The following is a 22880-nucleotide window of genomic DNA, read 5'->3' as shown; positions in this document are numbered from 1 at the left end:
GTAATATTAATATATTAATAGTAATATATATTTTTATATATTAATATATAATTAATAGTAATATATATATTACTTTCCAATAAAAAAAGCAACAAATTAGGATATGTTCTAATCTGTCACATATATTAATGCATTCACCTGAGACTAAATTTTATCATTTTACTTCCTTATGGCTTTGGATTTTTTTTTGTATTTAGCATAGGAAATCATGCAAACTATGAGATCTAAACAAACAAAAATACTTCTTGACTTTCCCTTACACCGGTTTTATTTTTATCTCTTATCTTTTTAATCCACATGAAATTTATGAGAATAATAATTAGACTTATTTTGAAGGCTATTTTTATTGGCCTATCATTAACATTGCCATAGTAATTATTTGCAATACATGCAACATATTTGCAATATGTAGGCAAAGAACTCCCATTATTAATATAGTAAAAGCAGTGTCAGAAGCACAATGGGAAAGACATGATAGGTGCATCATTCCAGAGAAACTTGGAAACCCATACATATACAGATGGAAGGATGCCCAGGTGAAATGACAAAGTCACGTAAATCAATGCAGTGAAACATCCTTTTATGTAGGTGGAGAAAGAGAAGCTACACAGTGGTGCCAGCTCTAGTAATTTATCTGTACGGCTATTTTCTGGGTGGAAAATGACCACAGTCCAGCCCATTTGGTGGCAATGCATGTGTTAGCACAGCTTTCTTAGACAACGATTGGATAGTGATGTACATTGGTTTTAAAAATACACAATTAAACACTTTTCCATACATTAATCCCGTCTCTAGGATTTCATTTTAAGCAAACAATCCTACGAGTTCCAAAAGATAGATGCCTAACAGCCTGTGACAAGATCCTGTCAGATAAAGAAAAGAGGAAGGGAGAGGGAAGGGGTGGGCTGGGGTCAGGGGCCCATCCAGTGGTGCTCAGGAGGCCCCCAGTGTCCTCTGACGTGTCCACTGATGACTCTTGGTCAACAGGGCTGGCAGCTCAGGGCAAGTGCTACTTAGGCCCTTGGTGCCAGGGACAGCCCAAGCCACCCCGGAAACGCTCACTGGGGCCATTCAGGGCTGGGCCTACGGGTGCCTGGGGAGCCCGGTGGCCCCTGGATGGGACCCAAGTCAGGGCGAGATAAGCGCGCGCTCAGCTGCTGTACAATCTCCCGGCTCTCCTCCGGACTTCTCATTTGAGTGCTCCCCGACTTCCAGTACGTCCTGTGGCCTCACTGGGAACCCAGGCACCCCTAGGCCTTCGCCACCCATATCTCCCAGTGGAGTGAATGAATGAGTCTGCATTCATTCGCCCACTTGAACCCGAACACTCTGGTGGGCGTGATCCCCGACGTCAGAAGCCGCTGACCCAGAGGAGGGAGGCTGTGCTTGCGAGTCCTCGGGAAAAGCCTCCTGTTCTCGGCGGTTCGCGTCCATCTGGAAGCCCCGACTCATAAACACCACATCGCAGGAAGTTTGAAGGAGGAAAGAGATAATATTTATAAAGTGCTTAATTTCTTGGGAAGGAAAGTCCCCGCCAAGCCCCACGTGTACACGACCATCGCCGATTCTTCCCCAGCTCATGCCTCACGGGGAGGATTCTCCGGATCTCACTCTCCCTCCTCCGCAGCTGTGCCTCTGACACGTCTTTCCATGAAAGTATTCCAGGAAGAGGCGGCGAAAGCTGCTCTGGAGGAACGCCACACCTTGAAATCACAGAGTTCTGCCCTAATTAAAAAGGTGATAGTTTTTAATCCGCCCAGCATCTCGCTGAGATAGGTGAGGGAAGCTGTTATTACTCTAATTTTGCAGCGAGGAGAACCAAGAGGGAGAGACAGTCACCGGCTCAGTGCTGGGTGATAATAGAGGCAGAACTTCAGCTGGGGCTTTCTGGAGTCGCTCCTGAAGCTGATGAGCTCAAATAAATGGACGCCTCAGCTCGCAACAAATGTTTTCACATCTTCTCTTCCCCAGCACGGGGAAGGAGATAACGGGGAGTGGAGATCCTCTGACATTCGAGAGTTCTAGCATGAAGTCCCAAGAATGTGTGGGGCTGGTGACTCCTATGGAAGGCTGAGGTCATGTGTGCTGGAAATGGTGAAACTGAATCTCTTTGCTAGCACGGGAGCAAATCATTCTGCCCTGTATTTCTCCACGATTTGTACAAAGCGCCTGTTAGAAACAACTCATAAAGTCTGCCTGAATTTTCAGTGAGTTACATCAGTACTTTCCGGGCCCTGGTTGTGTATCGGACACTCTGGGAGATGGGGGTGCCCTGGGAAACGAGCAATGCCAGGCTCTCTCCATCCCGACCCCCACACGGCACGAAGGAAACTCTCGGCACACACGATCGTGAGAGGTCGGTGGACACACCTCCTGTGAAAAGTGCTCCGAGAGAATGAAAGTAGAGTGAGGCTTGAAGGGGGAGGGAGTGCGTGTGGCTGAGAGGTGGCACGGGACACAGAGACAGAGATTTGAGCCCGCGAGACGAGATGTTTGCGGGAAGGATGCTCCAAGCAGGGGGCGGAGGGCTTGGGGGGTCCATGTCCCCTGCAGGCAGTGTGTGGGAGGAGAGCTTTCGTCCCTGCAGTCCCCCTGTCCGCCCGCGAGCAGCCGGCAGCCTTTCCACTCCAGTGTCCCTGCGTCTGTTCTCTCCACTCCAGCTTCTTTCGTTCTTATTCATCTCACGTGGCCCAGACAATGCCCACCTCGAGCCAGCAGCGCCCCACAGGCAGGGCCGGGGGCCTGCACCCCTTGTCTACAGAGACTCAGACACACAGAGATTACTCAGTTACGTTTCCATGAGATTTCCCCAACGCTTGGCGTGTCCTTGGTCCCGGGCCTTCCTCACTCTTGCCAAGTGTCAGCCCGCCGCTGACTGTGCATCCGAAAGGCAGACGGTGAGAGTGGCCGTGTCCCTGTTTGGATCACTCGCCCTGACCTTTCCATAGTTCTTCTTATCTTGTTTTATTTGCCTGGTTGCCGTTTGGCACCGACTGGAGATCGGGGCAGAGGCGACACCTTCCCCAAACAATGATTTCCTGCCGCACTGTCCCTGGCTTCGGGAGCGGGCTCTTTGGCATCCCGCGGGGACACACATTTCAACCCTGGCATGCAGATCAATTGTGTTCTATGCTCGCAGGACACTTCCTTCCCGTGGCCTGGCGGGTGTCCGACACCTAAAGGCACACAGGAATGAGAGCTCGGCTGTCTCGTTCCGTGTCGAGCGGCCTTTGCTGTATGTCCACGTCGGCCCAATCTCTCCCGAGGCTGATCCTAAGTTCTGCATTCCCTGTCCCATTCGGGTTGGGTTTGGAGAGAAAGAAAAGTTTCTAAATATTCTGAATCCCGGGGCCCTCCGTGGCGTTCTTGAGCCGTCTCCCCTTTCACTGACGCAGAAAGCAGCCCGCGGCTGTTTACTTGTGGACCCCGCTCTCTCTCTCTCTCTCTCTCTCTCTCTCTCTCTCTCTCTCTCTCTCTCTCTCTCTCGGGCACCACAGTGGGATGGAAGTGGACTCAACAGTCTGCTCTGCCCCAGCCCCAGCCCCTGCCGTGGTCCTTTTCCGGGCAACCTGGGTCAGGGCTAGAATCGCCACCAGAAACACGCGTGGAGCAAGCAGAGGCGGCCCAGACGGGTGTTCTTGGCCGTGTCGCCTGTGAGAAAAGGCCCTGGCTTCCTGTTCAAGTTAGACAGGTGCAATTAGGACCCTGCCATCTGCCACCCACACCCCTAATAAGCTATTCCTGGTAAGTGGTAATTAAGTCGTGGCTCTGAGGCACTGTGCGGTGGCTCTCACCCACGGGCCCACTCCTGCAGTCCAAATCGCATCCACATGGCACTTTGATCCCACCTGCAGCCCACACCTGGGTGGCACTGGCCTGGCAGCTGGCTGGACGCCACCCCCACCGGCCTGCACCCGGGCCCGGTGCACCTGCTGCGGTGGGGCAGTGTCCCTGGTCTTTGATCTCGGGGCACTGTGGAAACCAGCGGCTGTGACAGTTTGAGTTCGGCCTCACTGCCTTGGAATGCAGGTCTCCAGGGTTCTGCCCCTGGACATCCGGGAATGAGCCTCTCTCCGTTCCGGGAGGGCAGACTGGCATGTCGCGGTGTCTCCAAGACATTCTTCCAGAGCTTGGCTGGGCTCGAGATGAGCCAGGAGTAGGGAGGAGCCCTGGAGGTCAGAGGTGGGAGACTCTTCCCGAGGACTGGGGACTTGTTCCCAGGGCCACCGTCGTGCCTGCAGATGCCGTTCCCATGCCCTTGCTCCTGCGGGCTCTCAGTGCAGTTCCCTCCGGCTCTGGGAGCAGGTGGTCGGCATTATGCAGCACGGGGCCTCGGGCATGCTAAGGGACTCGGGGCATTTTACAAGAAGAAACACATCACCGTTGACCCTTACTTAAATCAAATATCTTGTAGCCTTGGAAAGGAAATTTTTTTTTTTCTTTTTGAAACGGGCCACCTAAAATGCGAGAGTCATTTGCCAAAAGCCACATCTGACTTAAATAAGCAAATCTGTTGTATATAGCCTGTGCATGTAAAACAAAATCCAAATGTAAGTATGCATGCTTTTATGTTATTCAACTACAGCAATCCGTATCTTATTTGTGTGTATCTTTGATGTCTATTATGTTATGTCGTCTGAAGTGATTACATTGCTTTTATTTAATAAAAAATTTTAAGTTGTTTTAAGTCTCTGAATGGAAAGAAAAATTTTTTTTTAAAAAAAATGTAAAAAGGAGTGAGCAGAATTCTTATTTGCTGCTTCTCAGCTTTTATGTTGGAAGCAACGCATGTTGAAGTTTAGTCTAAACAATTTACAGTTTTCCGGATTAAGATCATGTGGGAGAAAGATGAAAATCTTAAAAGCAACATTACATAAATGCTCCTGCCACTCACGGGCAAATTAGACATTTGCAAACTCTAAGTGCTGGGTACGATGGGAAATTTCTGAAGTGGGCAGGAGGTGAGACTCTTTGGGAGTGTCACCAGAGGGAGGTAGATTAAATCTACTCCCCAAACCAAATGCCACAAACACAAATATGACCCTGCACTGCAGCAAGGAGTGAGAGCAAAGCCTTCAAGTTGTTGGAGAGAAAACAAACTCATTGACTCCCATCTGCTGATAGGAATGGTCGGCAGGGCCGGGCTGCTGAACCAGCAGGTCCCATCAGCCCGCTATTATTTCAGGTTTCTACCTTTTCCTCTTTGGTAGGAAGATATTAAAAATAAGTTGTTGGCAAAAAGTACAGAGTAACAGTCTCTGAAATTGCAGCGAGTACAAATTCCTGACCCACAGCCCTTATTTCTGGTGTGCAGTTTGTATTTTATAGACTTGAACCATTTTAGGTTCCAGAAAACAGTATTACTATTGGAGAACATTGTGGGGATGTCTCGAAGCCCACAAACTTACAAGTTCTATTTTTTTTTCTTTCGTTTTGGGCTAAACCTCCTAATGCTCAGGATTTACTCGAGTTTCTGTGCTCAGGAATTACTGTTGGCGGTGCTCAGGGGCCGGCCATATGCAGTGATGGGGAGCAGAACAGAGGCCTGTACAATGGGGCAAGCACCACAAACCCTTTAACCTTGGCCGGTATCTCTGGTCCCAGAAACTTCCAGAAGGGTAGAGCTTCACTTTAGAACTCACTATGAACTTTGAGCTGGGGAATCTGGTACACTGAGGAGTCATCTTGTCTGCAGTGAGTCATTTAAAATATTTTACAACTATTATAGATTGCATATGTAATTCCAGTAGGGAAATATGGTACTTCCAGTACCAGGATATGGGAACTTTTCTGATAAAATTATATTCTATACCTTAACAATAACAGAAAAGGTTTTCTTCTCCACCCAATTTACCGCTCCTCTGTCTAGTGTGTGTGCATTTCCACATTAAGAAAAATTCACAACTTAGAAATAAAAGAAAGAACTCAAAATGTAAGGTCTGGAGGGCCCAAAAGAACATAGTGAGCTTTAGCCCCCACTCAGATATTTCCTGAGCCAGAGGGCTATGTCAGCAGTGGGTTATAGCATCATAAAAACCCTCGGAGCACCCAGGGTTAAAGCCGATTCAGTGATGAGAAAGATGTTATCTGTTAGCTCACCTTCTGCTAAGTCCTTATTGTGTTGACAAAGTACTCAGCTTTTATTTTCATCATTTCCTCTCCAGGCGTTCTGCTTCAATCCTGTTTCTTTGGTTCTCTGCCACCACCGGTGTGTGGTGCAGGTCAGACCCAGCTGCATTCTGCAGGAATCTCCCACCCCCTTCAGCAACTTCCCCAAAGCTGCTGCGCCCCCGTTGCCCCTGGAGAGTGTCCCTCTGGGATGGCTCATTCTTGCACCCTGTGGACAAACTCCAGAAAATGACTCCCTCTGTTGGTCCTGTGATCATTCACTGTTTCTGCAAGAACCAGCTCCAAGTCTTTCTTCATCCCTGGTCATGCTCGGGACTCGGCCAGGAGCACTGATCACCCTGTCTCCAGTGCATACCCTCCTCTCTCTCAAAAGGATCTTCCCAGATCCCCCGAGGGACTAGGGCCCTACATGATATAATAGGGAAACAGTGGAATTAATTTATCCAAGTCACGTGCCAGGTCAGAAAGCCTCAGGAGCAGGCCCCAGGATGCTATTCTCTGCATGTAGCACCGGGCTGGCATGTAATAGGTGCTCAAGAAATATTTCTTAGGCTAATGCCTGGCAAACATTAATTTTCTGTTAGATTCTATTACAAGCTTAATTTTTTCAAGAATTAGGAATTTTGATAGTAGGACAGATACTACTTTAGGTGGCATTGAGTTTTATCTTTTAAGGCAAGAAGTAAGAAGCTTTAGAAAAGTCAAGATAATTGTAAACTGTCTGATAGTTTCACCGGGATCCTTCTATGCTTATATCTTGTTCTTTCAGAGACAAGGCTGTGCATATTTCGGCAGGAATAGCCACACAGGAGAAGCTAGAGGACCCTTCTAGCATCCTGATTGATTTGACTGATTTGACTTGAAGATACTATGTAGTTCCTGGATTGAGTAGTAATTCTTGAAGTTACTATGTTCTTTGCTGAAAAATGTTTTTTGTGTCTATTTTCGGTTGTTCTTTTCATTGGTTATTAGGAATTTTGTCATAGAAATAAAACCAAGAAAAATAAGAGACTGTCATTAAGGATTCAGGATCTAATATTGAAGAGAAATTTGTTCAATACACATAGTTGACTGAAATTTTCTGCGGTTTCTAAGCAGAGCGGGGCTATTCCCCCAACTGCAGACAGCATTAAGTATAAGATTGGATGTTAAATACAATGTCGGGAGCTCAATCTGGACAGTTCTACAGTATCCTATCACCTTCCCTTCCTCAGGGGTCACCAGGCACCAACACCAGATTCTGCCAACACCACTATCCTGCCTTTCTCCTGTCCCTCCCTCGCCCACCAAGAAGTAGCAGCAAGTTACCACGGTTCCCCAGAAACTTACTCTGAACTGGAATCACAGCAGCACTTGTTTTAGGGGGACAGGGGGGCTTCGATATTACTTTAACTCCAATTTCTAATATAATGTTCGTATAATATAAAATGATAAAGCTGGTAAAGGAAGCGTGAGGGACTTTTTGAATTAAATCACGAGTAAGTTTTTTGTTCTTTTATGGAAAAATTGCCTCATCTTACGTTTGCAGAAACTATTTCTGGCGAAGAATTTAAGGACTGTGGGGGAAGGCGGCTGGACGCAGGTAACAGTGAACACCGCAAATGAAGGCAGGTTCCATACACAGCCACTGGGGAGGCGTTGGCACGCTGCACGCTGACGGCTGGGCTTCAAACCCTGTCCGTGTCCTTTGCCAGTGGGAACAAGCAGCCTAGTACGAGTGCTACCCTGGGGTATGTGCCTGACGGGGTATAGACAGTCCCTTGGCCCAGGGCTGGGAAGAGACGGTGTTTTCTGCCCCATCACTCGTTTTGGTGCAGATGCTGATAAACAGGGCCGTGAGCTCTCCTCATCACCCGATCAGGGCCCAGCCCTTCTGGCTGCCCTTGCCACAGGGCTCCCACCTTCGAAGGCGCAGCCTTGCTCCTCCCCGTGCTGAGAACCATCGTTCTAGCAGGGCCCTGGGAAGCCTGCGGTCCATTGCTCATTCACCTGCTTGTCTGCCCTGCCTTTGCGACGGTGACTCGGGGTGTGGATCACTCTGGGGATACGGGGGAAGGCAAATGCCGAGAGGTTGTAATTAGGCAGAGTGACACTGCTTGGCGCAATCGCCAAGGATACATTCCTGCTCTGTTGGAAAAAAAAAACTCCCAAAAAACAGAGTTCCTGGGCTCCAAGGGAGAGAGAAGGCCAGAGCGGCATCTTGAAATTTTTCATCCACCAACGTGTAACCAGCTGGGGGAAGTTTTTGTACAATGCACAGGATGCGATTCATATGAGGTTCTGGCATCATTTTCTCAAAGGTATATTAATGGTTCTAAGTAGCTCTCACGGGGGAAATTATCATGGGCGACTGGAGACGAGACTCGGGGGTGACCTGCGTCTTTCACACGGAAAGCGAAGCCTCCGCTTGCTCCCCGGGGGCATCTCTCCCTGCTGTGGAATTATTAGTCGCTGCAGCCACGCAGAGGTGGAGAAAAGAATTGGAACAATATTTATTTAAAGGGGGTTGTTAGTTACACGTTTCCATAATAATAAAAGTTTAGAAAAACCGGTGTTATAAATTTGATGAGCAGGAGCGATAGCGCAGCGGGTAGGGTGTTTGCCTTGCATGCGGCGGACCCGGGTTTGATTCCTCCATCCCTCTCGGAGAGCCCGGCAAGCTACCGAGACTATCTCACCCACACCGCAGAGCCTAGCAAGCTACCTTGCTAGGTGTATCCGATATGCCAAAAACAGTAACAACAAGTCTCACAAGGGAGACGTTACTGGTGCCCTCTCAAACAAATCAATGAGCAATGAGATGACAGTGATACAGTGATAAATTTGATTGTGAACAGCAACTTAGGTTGAAAATTTAGGCAAGAATCCTTGCAGGCTCTGCTCCCACTCTGTTTCGGGGGCGCTGAGACCCCAGTCCCCTCCACCGTGTCCCCCAGTACCGTGATCCATGTCCAGTCTCCATGCTGTGTCTCCTGCAAGCTGTTTGCAGATGAAATTCTGAAGACAGGAGAAAACTTTCGTGACCTGAGCATTGAGCAGGAAGGATTTGGTTCCAAAGCCTCCTGCCTCCACAGCATCCTACTCATGCCAGGCGGGACCTTCATTTACACAGAGGACCAGGGGCAAGTCCATCTACAGAGAGGCCCTTGGCGATGAGAGTTCCATCCTGGAGCACCAGACTCCTGGCATCTTGTCCCTGGCAAATGCTGGACCCAACACCAGTGATCCCTAGTTTTTCATCTGTTCCACGAAGACTGAGAGGTTGGCTGGTGACCCAGGTGAGTGGGTGGTCAGGTAGGTGGGAGAGGGCATGGACTTGCAGAGCCCCTGGGGAGCTTTGCCTCCAGCAGTGGGAGGCCAGAAGACAGTGATTTCCCGTGGACCAGCGTAAAGGCTCTGGTTCTCCAGCCCCCGGACCACCCCTCCTTCTGCAGCCCTGGAGAGTGTCCTGTGACCCCAGGCTCTCAGCATGTCCTCTGCCGCAGGCGGGTCTTTCAGTTCTATAGTTTCTTGCTCCCCCCTTCAAATCTAGCTCGATTGCAGTTGTAGTTGTTTATGACTACAACATTACAATAAGTAATAAAAAAATAAAACAGAGAAAAGAAAGATATCTCACTCATAAAATAATAGGCTAGCAATTATTGTTTTAAAATGTGGATTTAAGAAGGACTGGACTAGTAGTAAAGCCTCCTTATATTATCTGATGAGCCTCATAAAACCAGGCACTCTGCTAACCACAGACACAGGACTTCTTTCAGGAGGGGAGATGGGGCCTCACCCAGCAGAACTCAGGACTTTACTCCTGACTCTGTGCTCAGGCGTCACTCTTGGTGGTGTTGGGGAGACCACCCACCATGCCAAGGGATGAAGCTGGGTTGGGGACAGGCAAGGAAAACGTCTTATTCCCTGTGCTCTATCTCTGGTCCCCGGCCCTTCTTTGCATTGTTTCTAATTTAAATTCAAGAAGAAAACACATTTGTTGGCCTTAACTCCTCTCATTACTTTTCTTTTGGAAATTAATGAAATAAGAATATCATACTCTGTCAAATCCGCACACGCTGATCCATAAGCGAGTGCTGGATGTCAGCAGTGGTACTGCTGAGCGAAGGCGGGAAGCTCTGGCCGGATGTGGTCTGGGATTAATGAGCCACTGGACCTGCAGGTTGTCTGCTGACAGACAAGGCCCATGCCGTGTTTGATGGGCAAGAAAGTTCAGCCGTGTGGGAGGGAGAGGTGGCAGGGAGCTCCTGGGACATTGAGGAGGGGTGGGACCCAAGGGCTGTTGGATTTGGATCTCAGTCAAAGTCACAGAGCAGGAAGGGCCCCCACCCAACCCAACTGGAATGCAGGGGGAGGTATGACTTGCTACAGAGCGACGGAAGATTTGCAATGCACTCTGCATCATCCACACTGGGAATAAATGACTTAGTGACCAGAGGGGACAAGGTTGGGAAAGAAGCTTCAATTAGGCTTCCTGACCTTGTCTTTCTAAATATTTGGTTATTATTATATCACGGAACTATGGCAGTGACCACTGTTCACCTGGAGCCCATCGTTCGAATAGACACGAAGTCAAGTGCTCTGAAGGAGAGCGGGGCGTCCCCGACTGTGCCACAGAACATCCTCCGAGGAGGAAATGCTGCTGGAGTTGAGGAGGAGGGCTGAGGGGAGGGGAGGCAGGGAAGACCCACCTTCTGGGAAGCAGCAGCATGTCCAGAGGCGGCTGAGGTCGGAGGGAGTAGAGTCAGGCTGCTTAGGCACCCGTTTTACCTGGCTATGTCTGAAAGGCTTAGACCTCTTAAGGACTGGGCTCGAGTCATCCAAGGTGTTGAGTTCACATTCATAGATCCTCCTTAAGGTCCTCCTGAGAGTGGGGAGAAGGTCTACAGAGAGACTTTCCGTTCAATTTCTAACACGAACAGTGTCTTATTTCTCTTTTTTCCTTTTTGTCAGTCTTGTTAAAAGCTCATTGGCTTTTCAAAACTTAGTGATTTTTATTTCATTGATTTTCTCTATGGCTTTTCTGTTCTCAATTTTTTTTTATTTAAAATTTCCTTTTCCATTTTTTTCTCAAATGGGGGCTTTTCCCAACCTCTATTCTAGATTTACAGTATAAACTTAGATGGTCAATTTCCCTTTAAAGTTGTTTTAGTCTTGGGGGGGGGGAACAATAGTACAGCAGTGGGTAGGGCGTTTGCCTTGCACGTGGGCAACCTGGGTTCAATCCCTGGTATCCCATATGGTTGGTTCCCTGAGCACTGCCAGGAGTAATTCCTGAGCACAGAGCCAGGAGTAACCCCTGAGCATCACTGGGTGTGACCTCCCTGCCCCCCCCAAAAAAAGCACAGAATTGCTTCCCTCTTTCAAAAAAGAGTATTTACTACAATGCATTTCCCTATAAACACCTTTGTTTCAAACCGTTTTCTGGTTCATGGAAAATCTTCCCTCTTTAACCGTGGAATTGAAGTGTGTTGTTTAAGGTGTTTGGAAAACTCGGCAATATCCTTGTGCTCTCTATTTGTTTAATTACACTGTGGTAGGAATGTAATTTTTGAGTGAAATTATTACAAAAGTCAAAATAAAACATCAACAAGGTGGAGGATTGGGATGCTGGGACGGAAGGGGCCGGGGGTCCCGAGGAACAGAGCGAGGAAGCTCGGGCCCGAAATATCTTTGTGGGGTGTGTAGACCAATGTAGGTTTCCATTCTCAGCCAGTTAAAGCATGGTGGTGTTGTGAAGAGAAGGTGTTACGAGTGAGCTGGGCTTGGAGGACGGGCTAGAGATCTGCCTAGGCAGAGGTCAGTCTCTGGTCTGGCGAAGGAGGGGTGCTCAGAAGGGAGTGCTCTTCAGGAGGAGGGCCAGAGTCTCGTGCCTGCAGTTCATCAGGGGAGCCTGTGATGCTAAGAGCACGCTGAGGATGATCCAGTTTTGACCACATAACCAAGAATATGGCACACGAGAGAGGAACCAGGCTTGAGGGAGGTTCTGCGTCTGAAAGCTTGGAGCATCTGTGAGACCGTGAGACCAAGCTGGAGAGAAGGACGTGGGGCTGGTGTCTGTGGGGAAAGGGGAATTATGGGCGGGAGAGCTGTTGGCTCGGAAGCACATGCAACAGGATCAGGGACGCGGAGCCAAGCATTGGCCCGAACAGCTGAAATCTGCAGCGAAGCAAGCAAGCTGGCAGTGGGCATTCCCAGGAGAGGGACGCGGCGAGTCTCGGAGCCCAGTCCCACCAGCAGCAGGGCCGCTCAGCAAAACTGAGACCCTAACAGGGCCACTTCAATGAAGTGAAATGGAGCTTATTGGTTCTCTTGGTGAAATCCATAAACGTAAGGGGGAACTTTGGCAATAGTCTACGTTGGCCTCATGCCTTTAGGGGTCAGGTGTTCTCTGCATGGTGTGACCAGGCCAAAGCCCAGTGCCACTATATTTGTGTGGGGCAGGAGACATTAGAAAATGGCGTAATTGTGGTATCTAAAGGAAAAGTATATTTTGCCAATATAGCTTCGAACACAGTGGTGCCCCCAAAAGTCTTTCTCTCTTTCTCTCTTCCTCTCTTTGTTCCTCTCTCTTTCTCTTTCTTTCTTTCTCTCTTTCTCTCCCTTCCTTCCTTCCTTCCTTCCTTCCTTCCTTCCTTCCTTCCTTCCTTCCTTCCTTCCTTCCTTCCTTCCTTCCTTCCTTCCTTCCTCCCTCCCTCCCTCCCTCCCTCCCTCCCTCCCTCCCTCCCTCCCTCCCTCCCTTCTTTCTTTCTTTCTTTCTTTCTTTCTTTCTTTCTTTCTTTCTTTCTTTCTTTCTTTCTTTCTTTCTTTCTTTCTTTCTTTCTTTCTTTCTTTCTTTCTTTCTTTCTTCTCCTTCCTTCCTTCCTTCCTTCTTTCTTTCTTTCTTTCTTTCTTTCTTTCTTTCTTTCTTTCTTTCTTTCTTTCTTTCTTTCTTTCTCTCTCTCTCTCTCTCTCTCTCTCTCTCTTTCTTTCTTTCTTTCTTTCTTTCTTTCTTTCTTTCTTTCTTTCTTTCTTTCTTTCTCTTTTTCTCTCTTCCTTTCTTTCTCTTTTTCTCTCTTTCTTTCTTTCTTTCTTTCTTTCTTTCTTTCTTTCTTTCTTTCTTTCTTTCTTTCTTTCTTTCTTTCTTTCTTTCTTTCTTTCTTTCTTTCTTTCTTTCTTTCTTTCTTTCTTTCTTTCTTTCTTTCTTTCTTTCTTTCTCTCTTTTTTTGGTCACACCCTGCAATGCACAGGGGTAACTCCTGGCTCTCCGCTCAGGAGTTAACTCCTGGCGGTGCTCAGGGGACCATATGGGATGCTGGGAATCAAACCCAGGTTGGCCGCGTGCAAGGCAAACACCCTACCCGCTGTGCTATCGCTCCAGCCCTGAAAAGTGTTTTCTTATGTCTGATAGTACTGATCTTATTATTTTAATTGAACTTGCTGTTTCTGGTGTTTTTAAACTAAGCCATTTTCACTCTTGTTTTTTTTTTTTTCTTTTTGAGAACCTGGAGAAATTAATGAATGCAGGCAGATGGTCTGAATCATGAGCACTTCACCACTCATAGCCAAAGCACAATGTTTTCTTACGAATAATAGCTGGTTGGACAAGGTGTGAAAAATAGTGAATAGAAGGTCCCATTAGTAACCATGACCCTGTAATGAAAACGTAGGTGACCTAAACACACTTTAGGTAGACTATCATCATTATTATTTTTTTACAATTTAAGCACTTCTTTACACAAAGCTGATGGGTGAAGGCCTAGTGGTGAGCAAACTGGACTCTGGCTCCTTCCTCGTCAGCTGGACCCCTTGTATAGTTGTCTTCCATTTTCTGTGCTCAAGATCCCTCCTCTATACAATGGGGAGAGTAACAAAGCCGTGATTCAGGACTGTCCTCTGCCCACATGGCCTAGAGTGGGCACCTCACCATCGATGTAGCTAAGCTCACTGTGTGTGCCAGTACTTTGTGGTTAATATTTTTTCATAAGTCTCCACCCACTTTTAAAATTAGATATGCAGGCTTGAAACCACTAGGTCAAGAGGCACAGTCATCTTTGTTTTATTTAAGTTTTATGATTCATTTATTTAAATAAATATTTGAACTGGTGTTCAACCATAGCACTTGGCGTCGTCAGACTGGTTGAAATTTCAAAACGTTTGTGGTTCATTGAAAAACTCCAGTAGGAGTCACCCATTCGGGTTGGCTGTCCTCTCACCTGGGGGCCCCCTGGGTTCCTCCGCATGCTCTTCACGTCTCACTCTCTCTGTCCCTCATGGTGTGTCAGATTTCTCTCAAGCCACTGATCAATTAGCGTAGACTCTACTGATGCACACGCTCCAATCAGTAATGCCAATTCACTAATTTTTCAGTAAGCAGTCACCAGAGGTTCCTCGAATCAGTATCTAAACCAAATTTCTGCTTATTTGATTGTTATCAAAATGTGTATGGCAGTTTAATTCCCATCTCTGATTACTGGTCAACAGACCTTCTTTTTTGTTTTGTCTGGAGAGCACACCCAGCGATGATGCTCAGGGGTCACTCCTGGCTTTACACTCAGGAGTCGCTCCTGGCAGTACTCAGGGGACTACGTGGGATGCCAAGGGTCAAACCCAGGAATGCCATGAGCAAGGCGAGTGAACACGCTACCCGCTGTGTTACTGCTTCAGTCCAACAGGACACTTCTTATCATACATTGCACATCCATATATTTGTTCTTCGTGACTCTCTAGTGCAAGTAATTTTACTTTTTATTTTTTTAACTTTCCACTGGAAGCCTCAGTGTTCTATACTGTGATAACTGAGGTATTGGCCCATTTTTGCATATTTACTGTGAATATAGTTGTTGCTGGTTGTCTTTTAGTTATACCCATGTCTTTTTTCCCTATCCTTTAAAATGTCAGAAGTTTCAAATTCCTACCATTGTTTTTGTATTTAGTATTCTACTTATACAAAAAAAAAATCACAAAATAAAAATTTCTAGCATTTTAATGCTTTCATCTATAAGTCAGACAGTAAATCCTTTTTCTATCACAGTGCCTAACTTTGAAGTAAAATGAGAAATTATGACTTTTATCTTCTTTGGTCTCAGTCTGCCTGTTTTCACAATTTTGTGGATTTTGCTGCTTACTTTAATATTATTTTTTAAATTTGAAAATGGTTTTGCCTTGCTGGGAATCAAGCCCAGGACCCCAGGCCTATGGGGGTATAGGCTTACCTAATAAGATGGCTCTTTTATTTAACATTCTTTTTGCCGTATGAGTCTATGGTAACTCTTTTAGGAGAAGAAAGGCTGGCTTATGTTAATATTTTTCTTTAAAATATTTAGTGTTCTCAGTGCCTTCAGCTTCTAACCTCTGGCTGGGTTGCTTCTCCCTGATAATGGGGCCAGCATAGAATCTCAGGTACTTGACATTTATTGTCACCCAACCAAGCGGCCTTCGGGAGCACGCCCGCCCATCCTTTCTGAGTCACAGCTTGCCAGAACCTCGATGATGGCCTTTTGAATAGCACCACAATTCTTTCTTAGAGAAAATGAAGCGAGAGCATTTATCTGTCAGCTTCCCTCAGCGTCCAGCCTGTAGACATTAGGAAAAGACCTGGTCTGATCAGACTGGGAAGATTGGGAATCTCAGAAAATGATTTTTACAAAAGAGGAAAAAAGAATTGAGGTTTTCAAGGATTTATTTTCATTGAATTCAGAGAAGAAAGAACTTCAGCGTGAAAGGGATTCTTGGATCAAAAAAGAAATTTAATTACTTCTTCAAGCTCTAATGACAGTACTTTTCTGTAATTTTAGAAATCATTTAGGTGAACTTTCCTTTTTGCTTTACTACCAATATGAAACAAGGGGTGGGGATGGGCCAGTGAGAAACAAGTATCACTTTGTTTGACCACTGATCCTCAGAAATTCCAGGTTAACAGTGCCCCGGGTTCTACAAGCCACTTCCTGAGGCAACTAAGATCTCTGTTTTGACTTACCTTTAACATTTCACTGGGCATTAGAAGAGCCCCCAATAATTTGTCTTTTTCTTCTGTCTCATAACACAACTCTCCTGTTGAGACCAAGACGATAATCGAATTTCAAAAACACTTAAAAGATATATCGGATATAAAGGGCAAATATACAAATTTATGAGGCCCGAACGATTTTACAGAGGGGAGGGCATTTGCCTTGCAAGCAGCTGAGCTGGGTTGGATCCTCCGAATCCCAAATGGTCTCCCGAGCACAGCTAGGAGTAATTTCTGAGTGCAGAGCCAGAAGCAACCCCTGAGCATTGCTGGATGTGAGCCAAAAAGCCAATAATAATAATAATAATAATAATAATAATAATAATAATAATAACAACAATATACACATTTAGCACAAATAGAATATTTCCAGAATGCTGTGATAATAAATTCCATTAGAACTCTATCACAATACATTTGCTCTGACAATAGCATGATACTCTGCCCTTATGTCCTACTGAGTAATTGGTGGATATAATTGAAAGATCTAACCTCCTTAAGACAGTAAACTTAGAAAATGTTCATTTTATATTTTTTTTTTGTGGGAGAAGCTCCCACAATACTACAATGTATCACTAGGAAAAACTTTTTTTTTTTTTAACTATCTTGCACATGTGAAATTTCAGGAGAAGAAGCCAAAATTAAATTTTAACTTTAAGATCTGTGGTAAATGAGTTCTGCTGTCATTGCAGGAGGGTTTTTTTTGTTATGTATTTTTTGTTAGCCTATCATTTTAAAAGTAACCTTAAGTAAATAGCATTTAGATGCAATACATAAATCTGTCAGCCTTTTCAAAAGTGCTATAGTGTTGCCTAGAAAAGCATTGTTCTATACCTTGCCCAATAGAGCAATGAAAGGCAAGAAGCTGATTTAGTGTTAGATCCCAAAGCGGCATTGTCATGTCACGAATGCTTAAAAGCCCTTAATTTACATTTTCAGAGGAAAAAAAAAGAATTAAATATCTTTGAACCAGCAAGACTGTTCATTACAGGAAGTTATTATTTTGATCAGCCTGTTGGTTTCTGAAGCCTCTTGGCAATCATACAAAAATAGCTTTCCCTTGTTAATAAAGAACAATCTGCAAAAACAAATTAGAAATGTGTTAAGGACAAAATAAACAGACATTTTATTTTTTAAACTTGCGGGGCCCCTGCATTTCACAGACTTCTGAGATCTGGGGGCTCCACCCAACTGCGACACGTTTTATTGCTCTGTGAAAGATTTGGCACGAGAGACACGATTTTCCAACTGTTGGAACAATATGGATTCACATTTTTCCAGAAGGAAAAAAAGACCCTATCTTTCATATTAAATTCCAAATAGAGAAACAGTGTCTATATCACTCTTCCCACTTTATGGTGGAATTTGAGTAGTGAGGGAAAATTAGATACACGAAAGTGGCGTATCTGACTGCAACTGGAACCTACATCTGGTGAAAGAATTTCTAAATCGATGTAGGAAAGGCCATTCACATCGCTAAGTTCCCATGTTGCAAAGCCCTCGTTATAGTAGTCACTGGAGGCCCATCACCTGGGATTTGCTGAAATAACTCCTGTCTAGTTCTCACTGTTCCATATTACACACACATTGCTGGCTGCTAACGGGCGCAAGCGCCTCGGCTGGGAAAGGGTTCTCGGACCCCTGACTTCATCTTATCGCTCCTTTCCCGTGATTAGACGTTGAAACAGATTAATTACAATTTAATCGCCGCTGCACTCACACCTGTTTCGACGGGCGGTCGAGAGGTCTGCTCACCAGCTTCTGAAAGGAGCATGAAGGTGGGCTGGAGAGATGGTGCAGTGGGCAGCGCGCCCGCCCTGTCCTGGCCCTGCAGAGGCTCCTCACACCAAGAGTGACGCTGAGCACAGAGCCAGGAGTCCTCACAGCTGGGTGTGGCCTCCAAACACACAGAAAAGAATAATGAAAGAAGTTGCACTTGCTGGCGTTCAGCCGGAGGGAAAGTTTCCACATCACACCCAAGAGGGAGGTGAGTGTCTGTCTCCCCGCCATTCCGAGGTGCAGGAGAAGAGTTCAGAGCTGTTCAGGGCACACTCGGGGCACACACGCAGAGCGGGGTCCTTGCTGCAAGGAAGGAGACAGGGGCTTGAGGGGGTCAACTGCTTTAACCACATGTGCGTGTACACACACATGCACACATACATGCACACACGGACAAACACGCACACACATGCACACATATTCACACATATGCATGTGCACATGTGCACACACACGGGTACACACATGTACACACATATAGTCACACATATGCACACATATATGCACACACATAATGCACATGCACATACATACATACATACACACACATGCACGTGTGAGTGGGGACAGCTTTTGTGCCAAGGGAACACACAGAGTCTGTGCATGTGACCGATAGGCCAGAGCCAGAGTTTCTGCATTCCGACGTTCCCCTACCACCCAGACAGAGTTTCTGCATTCCGACGTTCCCCTACGACTCAGACAGAGTTTCTGCATTCCGATGTTCCCCTACCACCCAGACAGAGTTTCTGCATTCCGATGTTCCCCTACCACCCAGACAGAGGCTGTCGTCTCCGATAGATGAGATGCCGGCTGGCACATCAGCTACAAAATAAGTCGTTCCTGGCTTGGTCTGTTATCCACATTTCGGTTCCTCCAGGTGGTTCCTGCACTCCCCTTTCTCTCTCCTGGGTTCGAGTCTGTCCACGGTGGGGGCTGGTTTTCCCTTCACTCTGACTCCTTCCCTCCCCTGGGCCCCCACTCCGGGAGATGGCTTTTGTCCTTGTCCCCCCGCAGGAAAGCCAGCCCCCAGGCCAGCTGCAAGCAGGAGGATCTTCAGGGCTTGAGTGTCTGACGCAGGTGCCCCGTCACAGAACCTTTCGTCATCGGAGGGGCAGGGGCGCGGTCTGGGAGCAGGGTGACCTCCCTGTCCGCAGAGCTGCTCCCTCGGTGCTGAAGGGAAGAGCGTCCCCACGGACCATCTGTTGCCACACTTGGGTTCGAGTTCCGAGGGGAGAACCCCTAAGAGCAGCTCATGCATTGGGAGGGTAAGTGATCTCTGAATCTCACAGCTAAAAGCAGAGGAGGTGTGGTGGTGGTGGTGGTGGTGGTGGTGGTGGTGGTGGTGGTGGTGTGTGTGTGTGTGTGTGTGTGTGTGTGTGTGTGTGTGTGTGTGTGTGTAAGAAAGAGACACACACAGAGACAGAGACACTTCTAGAACTATTTTCCCCAATAGTAGCGATGTTTAAGTACCTAAATATACACAGAATGCTATAACAATGGCGCTATCTTTACACATAGCAAAACCCCTGCCCGTATCTAAAACATTTTGTGATACTTTTCATCTGTGTTTTCTTTTTTCTTTTTGATGGTCTCTTAAAAATATACCAAAGAAAACTGTGTGAGCCTGCTCCTACGTGCGGTGGAGGGATGTGTGTGGGAGGGGCTGGGAGGTGGGCAAACGTAAGGAGAAACATCTGCACTCACTCTCTGAAGGAGGAGGCAGGACCTTCCTCTCCTTGTGCAGTTCCTACCTCTGGCCTTCAGCGACAGCAGCGTCAGCCCCACGGAGGAGAATCCTACAACATTATCTGCACGGCAGTGTCTGGAAGCGGCACAAATCCTGTCCATGGGCTTTCTGGCCGAGTGCTACGGGCCATCTTCATGCATAACCTCCACCAAGCCGAAACACCTGCTCTTCTGGCTCACTCAGTCCCCACCATCGCACAGTGCGATGCTGGACGCAGATCTGCCTTTAGCCTGGATGGTGCCCTCTCAATGCCATCCTTAATTTGGACCACTTCATTCTTCTCCCCACCCTGACTGCAGAGATGAACTTTGGACGTGCCTCTCTGGAAGAGCGGGTAAATTCCGCTAATGATGACATAGCACGCACATTTTCTGTAAAATGCGACCAGCCAAACTGCTGCCCACACATACTTCTGCCAACTTGCATGGGAGGAAGTTGTTCGCATAAATTCTTCCCCATCTTAGTCTGTCAAAGGCTGGAGCGATAGCACAGCGGGTAGGGTGTTTGCCTTGCACGGGGCCAACTCAGGTTCGATTCCTCCGCCCCTCTCAGAGAGCCTGGCAAGCTACCGAGAGTATCCCATCCGAAAGGCAGAGCCTGACAAGCTCCCCTTGATGTGTTTGATGTGCCAAAAACCAGTAACATTGAGTCTCACAATGGAGACGCAACTGGTGCCCGCTCAAGCAAATCGATGAACAACGGGACGACAGTGCTACGACAGTGCTTAGTCTGTAAAATCGATGAACAATGGGACGACAGTGCTACGACAGTGCTTAGTCTGTAAAATTTCCGTAGTGCTGATGAAATGGAGCTCTTCCTCCACTATGCAAATTAAAGGTCAGAGACCCGGTGAATGTTCAGGAACGCTGAGAATAAGCATAAAGGTAACTGCTGAGGAGCCCACGACACACATGCCCATCTGATATCAAAACTACTAAGGTCAGGAGCTCATTATTTTACTACTTTTGCCATCTATGTGCATTTTTGGCACAATGACAATTTTGCTTGTATTAAAAACAGAGATTAGCCTTAGACTGATTAATCTGAAATTAAAAGGCATTTGACAAAATATTTGTTTTTTCCATGTGAACTTCTTGATTGTACAGAGAGAAAAATTAAACCCCAGAAAAGTTTAATGACCTTTCCAAGATATCACAGAAAGTCTTTTTTTTTTTTTTTAAGGAAAATAAGTTTCAAAATAGTTGCATAATTTGACCAGGAAATCACTGTATCTGTATCACTGTCATCCTGTTGCTCATCAATTAGCTTGAGTGGGCACTTGTAACATCTCCATTGTGAGACTGTTGTTACTGTTTTTGGCATATCGAATATGCCACGGGTAGCTTGCCAGGCTCTGCCATGAGGGTGGGACACTCTCGGTAGCTTGTCAGGCTCTCCGAGAGGGATGGAGGAATCAAATCTGGGTTGGCTTCGTGCAAGGCAAACGCCGTACTCGCTGTGCTATCGCTCTAGGAAATACAAGAATAAAAATAAAGGATGTCTGAGCTGTTCAATGGCCTCAGTTTCTTTTTCTTCTTGTGATTTGATAAGTACACACAACTCAGTAACTCCCCCTTCTGTGTCTGGTCCTGGATCGGAAGGCTTTGTGAAAAAATGTGTAGTGAAAACAGGGAACATGAGCTATAAGCACCAGGGATATTGGTGGATAAACCAGTTATTTAAATTTTTTAAATTTTATCACTAAACTATGCACAATATGTTGCAGAGCGAATTATGTTAGTTTTTGTATGAATTACTCAAAGGATGTAGAAACAATTTTTTGTAATAACTTTCAGTAAGATATAATCTAAAACCTTAAGTAGAATTAATCTGAAAGTTGCCTGCATAAAATTAAAAAAAAAAGAGATAATTTTGAGAGGGGTAAATGATCAAGTTTATCGGTTAAGAAATGTAGTTTTAATGAAATGCCAGGGTCGAAGGGGTGTTGTTATGGGTTTGCCACTACCTTTCTGCATGACTTTTAGGAAACTGATTCCATGAGATTTAGGAGAGTAAGTTCCATAGTTGAAACCCAAGGTGGGGGCTGGAGCAATAGTACAGCGTGTAGGGCGTTTGCCTTGCATAGAGCTGACCTGGGTTCAATCCCCAGCATCCCATATGGTCCCCCCAAAACCGCCAGGAGTAATTCCTGAGTGCAGAGCCAGGAGTAACCCCTGTGCATCACCAGAGGTGACCCCCCACAAAGTCAAAAATAAATAAATACAATAAATAAGAAAAAAAGAAACCCAAGGTGATGCATGGAAATCAAATCACTAAGAGATGCGCAGAGAGATGAGGCAGAAAGTAAAAGTCGCAGGAGGCCTGAGGCCCGAGCATCACACCTCAGGACTGGATGGAGTAGATCCGGCCTCTTCACCCCCGCACACCCCAGCTGTGATTCAGACAGCCTGTGTCGGGGAGCCAGGAGTCAGCGCCACTGTTCTCAGTCAGAAGCCAGGCTTCGGGAGAGGAAATGAATAACTTTCCCATATTTGGAGGTAAGGGTTGGAGCAAGATGGCATAATACCTCACTCCTGGAGGACCGGGGAGGTTTGCAGTAATCGTGGCTGTTACTCATCCAAAGCCCCACCAGCTCCCAGTCCCCACGTACCTTGCTGGAGGCTTCCTTATTATGGAGCATTTATGTGTCACCCTAAAAGCGTTTCCCGAGCATTTCATAATCATTATTTACTGCTTGGCGCAGCAGCAGCAGCAGCGTGGCAGGCTGCAGCCCTGCCCTTTGACCCCGGGGCGGCAGCTGCCCCTCACCCCCGACACCAACCCACACGAGGCTGTTCTGGAGACCTTCCCACCGGGGCACTGTTTCATCTTAATCAAAGTTAAAGTTTAGAAGTTGTCATGGGCAGAACGGAGGATAGATAATTTAGCTGTCTTTTGTACTTTTTGGATTATGATGATAGCAGATTTGTAAGAAAAGAAAATTCCTTTAAAATTAAAGGCTGTGTCTCTGATGCCGGCAATTTCGCTTTGTTCAAAAATGAGTAAGGAGATATTAGCCGTAGAGAAAAACACGCAGGCACAAAGGGAGTCATCGGAATTTATTTTTAAAGCTGTTTGTTGAACACCAGCGGGGAGAGAGTGGGGAAACAGGACGTGTTTCTCGTCTAAAGGGATCAGTGTTAAACACAGAAAACCCCCTTCCGGCGCTGTTTTCAGCATGTACAAGGCATACCATCCACGGTGCACAAGGTTCCTTGAAAATAGCATTTGTTAATT

This window comes from Sorex araneus, chromosome 1 (assembly GCF_027595985.1).
Source record: "Sorex araneus isolate mSorAra2 chromosome 1, mSorAra2.pri, whole genome shotgun sequence".
NCBI classification, from domain to species: Eukaryota; Metazoa; Chordata; class Mammalia; order Eulipotyphla; family Soricidae; genus Sorex; species Sorex araneus.
The sequence above is the reverse complement of the archived record's forward strand: the minus strand, read 5'-3'. Positions refer to the sequence as shown.